The 6,000-nt window shown below is 37.2% G+C and overlaps 1 protein-coding gene across 1 annotated transcript in view; it reads right to left on the reverse strand.

Moving 5' to 3' along the window:
• Nucleotides 1–2,945, reverse strand: part of LOC138697633 (uncharacterized) — a 262,595-nt gene extending 259,650 nt beyond the window's left edge. Inside the window, exon 1 of the mRNA XM_069823047.1 lies at nt 2,758–2,945. The gene's annotated coding sequence lies outside the window, so the exon portion shown is untranslated. The remainder of the gene's footprint in view (nt 1–2,757) is intronic.
• Between the last annotated feature and the right edge of the window lie 3,055 nt (nt 2,946–6,000).

The raw sequence follows: 6,000 nt of genomic DNA on the forward strand, positions 1-6,000 counted from the left end.
ATGCTGAGGATGGGTATTTGTTGAGGAGGAAAATTTCTTTGGGTGAAAGATAACTACTGTATTGTATAAATATCCTAATAAAATTTTATTATTATTATTATTATTATTATTATTATTATTATTATTATTATTATTATTATTATTTAAAGCAGGGAGATGCACTATTACCTTTACTCTTTAACTTTGCTCTAGAATATCCCATTAGGAAAGTTCACAGGATAACACAGAGGGTTTGGAATTGACCGGGTTACATCAGCTGCTTGTCTATGCGGATGACGTGAATATGTTAGGAGAAAATCCACAAACGATTAGGGAAAACGCGGAAATTCTAGCTGAAGCAAGTAAAGCGATGGGGTTGGAAGTAAATTCCGAAAAGACAAAGTATATGATTATGTCTCGTGACCAGAATATTGTACGAAATGGAACTATAAAAATTGGAGATTTATCCTTCGAAGAGGTGGAAAAATTCAAATATCTTGGAGCAACAGTAACAGATATAAATGACACTCGGGAGGAAATTAAACGCAGAATAAATATGGGAAATGCCTGTTATTATTCGGTTGAGAAGCTTTTGTCATCTAGTCTGCTGTCAAAAAATCTGAAAGTTAGAATTTATAAAACAGTTATATTACCGGTTGTTCTGTATGGTTGTGAAACTTGGACTCTCACTCTGAGAGAGGAACATAGGTTAAGGGTGTTTGAGAATAAGGTGATTAGGAAAATATTTGGGGCTAAGAGGGTTGAAGTTACAGGAGAATGGAGAAAGTTACACAACACAGAACTGCACACATTGTATTCTTCACCTGACATAATTAGGAACATTAATCCAGACGTTTGAGATGGGCAGGGCATGTAGCACGTATGGGCGAATCCAGAAATGCATATAGAGTGTTAGTTGGGAGGCCGGAGGGAAAAAGACCTTTAGGGAGGCCGAGACGTAGATGGGAAGATAATATTAAAATGGATTTAAGGGAGGTGGGATATGATGATAGAGAATGGATTAATTTTGCTCAGGATAGGGACCAATAGCGGGCTTATGTGAGGGCGACAATGAACCTCCGGGTTCCTTAAAAGCCAGTAAGTAAGTATTATTATTATTATTATTATTATTATTATTATTATTATTATTACAGTGTGTCATAGCGAAGTGTACTTATATAGGTACCTATAGTACTATTTAATTTTTGTTAATATTTTCGTATATTATTTTATAAACAAAATTAATTTCTTTAAACAACTCAACCACGCGTACAATTTTCATATCGAATCAATATCTACAAATATGCAAAATATGTTTCCATTGCGATTTGTGTAAACAAGATATTTCTTTTTAAACGTAGGCCTACAGTGTAGTAATTTCAGTATTTTGACAAATTTTTGCTCATTTAGTATTCGGTAAAACCGAAAAAATCGAACTTAAATGCTACCTTATGAGCAACTTTTAAGGGGACACTGTGGTGAAATAATGGTGAAAAATTAAGAAAATCGATTTGAAAATGTATTGTGGCTCTCTATTTAGATCGAGCTCAAAAAGCTAATTACTTTATGTTCCCATGACTATTTTCAAGCTTTTTAGTTAATATGAATTAAAAATTGTGAAAATTGTGATGCAAGGAGCCTTTTTAGTGACGTCAATATAAAATACGTTTAAAAAATATCATTTCGAAACCATTGGCCCTAATGACACAAAATTTTATACAGTTGATAGTATTGTAGGTATGTTTATGTAGGTAGTTTAAAATTCATAAATTTTGGATGAAAATTGTAAAAGTTTTAAAACTCACAGACGTGTCCCCTTGAAGTGGATACGAATTTTTCGATATTATTCCTGAGTTTAAAAGTTAAATGTAAAGACGATGAGCTACATTCTTCTGTAACAGAAAGAGGATACAGTAAGACTTAAAGTTAAACTTTGTCGTTGAAAACTATCATCCTAAATGTGTAACTTACATACTTACTTACTTACTTACAAATGGCTTTTAAGGAACCCGAAGGTTCATTGCCGCCCTCACATAAGCCCGCCATCGGTCCCTATCCTGTGCAAGATTAATCCAGTCTCTATCATCATACCCCACCTCCCTCAAATCCATTTTAATATTATCCTCCCGTCTACGTCTCGGCCTCCCTAAAGGTCTTTTTCCCTCCGGTCTCCCAACTAACACTCTATATGCATTTCTGGATTCGCCCATACGTGCTACATGCCCTGCTCATCTCAAACGTCTGGATTTAATGTTCCTAATTATGTCAGGTGAAGAATACAATGCGTGCAATTCTGCGTTGTGTAACTTTCTCCATTCTCCTGTAACTTCATCCCGCTTAGCCCCAAATATTTTCCTAAGAACCTTATTCTCAAACACTCTTAACCTATGTTCCTCTCTCAGAGTGAGAGTCCAAGTTTCACAACCATACAGAAGAACCGGTAATATAACTGTTTTATAAATTCTAACTTTCAGATTTTTGGACAGCAGATTGGATGATAAGAGCTTCTCAACCGAATAATAACACGCATTTCCCATATTTATTCTGCGTTTAATATCCTCCCGAGTGTCATTTATATTTGTTACTGTTGCTCCAAGATATTTGAATTTTTCCACCTCTTCGAAAGATAAATTTCCAATTGTAACTTACATAAGTTATGACAATTTGATGACATAGTTGAAGATGCAATCAAATTAATTTTTGTCTAATTGACTAATGTATATCAGCAATTGATACAAAGTACAAAGACATTTACGAGTAAAATAGGCATATACTTACTCAGATTGTGGTATCCAAAGTCTTTATGTAACTTTTCAACGAAGTTAAAGTCTAGTGGCTTAAGAGAGAGGCGTAGGCACTCTGCGCGAACTCAACACTTCTTCCCGCTGCCGCTCAGCAGAACCTATAATTTTGACGATCGAAGCAGCCGTCAGTCTGACGCGTTACAAATAGATTCAGCGCTCCACTACCAACAAATGTTCCGAAACGAAAATAGCTTGCTGTACTTCCGGCAAATGCCTATTCAAGAATGGCAAATTTACAACATTGCGAGCAAATATCTTTCGTGTTGGAATCGTGCGCTTGCGCTCATTTGTACAACCCTTAAAAAAGAAGAGTGTGACTGTAGTGGTGGTGCTTTGCTGGGTAGGCTGCCCGCATCGCGTGCGCCATTGCATGAGATCGAGAAGACGATCGGCCCGTTGCAAACTATTGTCTTATCCTTGATGCTATTCGATTTAGCCCGTCTTAACCCTTAAATTCGCAAAGTATCCTATAGGATACAACAGGTTAATAGGCTATATACTGTAATTTTAATAGAACAATAGAAAAAAACTGGTAGGAAAATTGAAATTTCACAATACTATAATATTGTACAACATACGAGTAAAATATGGACATTGCGATAGTTGTTTTCTTTACAGTCCGACACGGTTTAATAAACTAGTATGAGAAATGAAGTTTTGCCAATTTAATTTTTTTCTTAGGATGGGGCATGGATACTGGGTGGGGTTACAATTTCAGCTCATTAGATGTAATTTTTAATAACAAATTACGAAATTCTGATTCAAATATTTGAAAAAGACTTCTTGAATTTCAAGTATTCAATACGTATCTGAAATCATATCGGCAGTCATATCCCAAAGGGGCTAATATATATTTTTTTTAATTTACTGAAGGTGAAAAAAATTGTCACAAAATAGTTATTTATGAGACAAGTTCGTAAAGATTCTATTTTCGGCTTCGCCTCATTTCACAAACACACGAGTGCCAAAAAGATAACTTTATAAATGTGCATCATACAATGTTTTATCTGCGATAGCACAAATTTGCATTAATAAATATTTGAAGTTGGAGAGATTATCAGATCACGATGTCATGGCCGTCTAAACTTAGAACCACAGTCTCAGAACCATTAAGAAATTAAGTATCCATGGAATGATAGTCAGTTTTATTCATGATCACGATTTCATAGCCGTCTAAACAGGCCATATACAGTAGGCTAATCAACAAAGCGGTTAGAAAAAGTTGAAGGCTACTTCTTGTTGCAACGAGTACTACATATACATTCACGAAGCTTGAGTTTATGAGGGTACTAGGAACAATAGACTGTGCAAGTACTATTTCGCATTGTATGTGATGAGCCACGGTTAGCACGTCTGGCCGCGAAACCAGGTGGCCCGGGTTCGATTCCTGGTCGGGACAAGTTACCTGGTTGAGGTTTTTTCCGGGGTTTTCCCTCAACCCAATAAGAGCAAATGCTGGGTAACTTTCGGTGCTGGACCCCGGACTCATTTCACCGGCATTATCACCTTCATCTCATTCAGACGCTAAATAACCTAAGCTGTTGATAAAGCGTCGTAAAATAACCTACTAAAATAAAAAAAAAAGTGATGAGGCAATAATAGCGATCCTAGTAGTTAGCAACTGTCTATGGATGCATATTTACTACGTATTTAGCTTCGTGACTGTATATAGGTACTAGACTGTGGTACTACTACATGTAACTTCAAAATAATAAGAGCTAAAATGTAGATATGAATTAGAGATGAACAAAACTAACTGCCGCTCTCGCTCGCTGTGTTCGTTGCAGTTGCCTTTCGAGTCTCGTCTCGTCATTCTCGTGCGCTTCGAGTCTCGCTCATCATTCTCGAAACAGCATTTGGTCGGCGTGGAAAGATTTCGTAACTTTGAATAATATACATCATTGAAATAAATAACATTATAAATGTTTAAATGAGACAAAAAGACAAAACAGAACAGTATCTTAATTATCAAAATGTTCTGGTTCTATTATATGATATTACCTATGGTTAGATATATAAGTAGGGCAGCATCATGGAACTGACGTAGAAATTTGCGAATATTACTGTCATGCGATTTTTTTTAGGAGAAATGTCTCAACTAGAAGTATCCATTGTTCAATGCTATACGACATAACTATACTGATAGTGAACATGAATAATGTTCAATAACAAGTGTAGTAATGCAACTCACGTAAAACGTGTGTTCAACAAACACTCAGTACGCTTCCCATTGTCTGCACACTCCATCCCCACCACTCGGGAATTTTAGGCCTATCGTAATGAAACAGCTTAGTCCCTATTTACACTAGCTTAATGTCGTTCGACTTATAGCGCGGGCGCATGCGCAGTACGGATTTCTTTCCTTTCCTTTCGACATCTGCTGGGTAGAAGCTGTTTCTATTTCTGTGCGACATTTCCGTAGGTGGGCCAGCCGAATTCACGCGACAGGACCCGAACATGGTTCGGAAAAGCAGTAGCAGACAACTTTTAATCAGCTGTTTCTCTGTTTCCGCGTGCTTTGTAGCATCATGTCAGAGTGGAACAAAAACCAAGTAATGAAATTAATCGAGCTTTACGAGGAATGTCCATGCTTATATGACATCAGAAATAAGGACTATCACAATAGGATTCGGTGGGAAAATGCACTGATGTTTATTTGTAAAAATTTGGAGTCTGTTCGACCCAATACTATTCCCTCCAACATCACAACAAAAATAAAGAACATCAGGAGGCAGTGGCGGTTCCTCAGGGGAGGGAAGGGGGGAACATCCTCCTCACATTTTCTTCTTTTGAAAGTAAATACCAAATAAAATATGTGCCTTGAAATTCAAGGAAGATTCGATAATTTTTAAGTTCGCAGCTATAAGAAAACCTCGGTTGATCGAGTTTTAAACGATGCGCGCTCACGTGCTGCTAGAAAACTGTGAGAAAGATGCGAGATTGTTTGTGTGGAGGAAAGTCAATCCATTTCTCCTTTACTGCAGTTAGCACACATAGACAACAGCGCACTAGCGGTCAGAGACAGAAGCAGAGTTTTAAAGGGAGTAAATGAACGGAGAGGGAGGAGATCCTCCTCTGAATCAGCGCATGGGCGGGAAAAAGAAACCGACTGGTCGTGCAGCAAGCTAGCTAGCGCTGCCATCTAACGATCTTGCATTCAACCAGACTATAACACAACTTGGAGACACAATAAAAACAGTTTTAACGCAACGCTATG

This window comes from Periplaneta americana, chromosome 4 (genome assembly GCF_040183065.1).
Source record: "Periplaneta americana isolate PAMFEO1 chromosome 4, P.americana_PAMFEO1_priV1, whole genome shotgun sequence".
NCBI lineage: Eukaryota > Metazoa > Arthropoda > Insecta > Blattodea > Blattidae > Periplaneta > Periplaneta americana.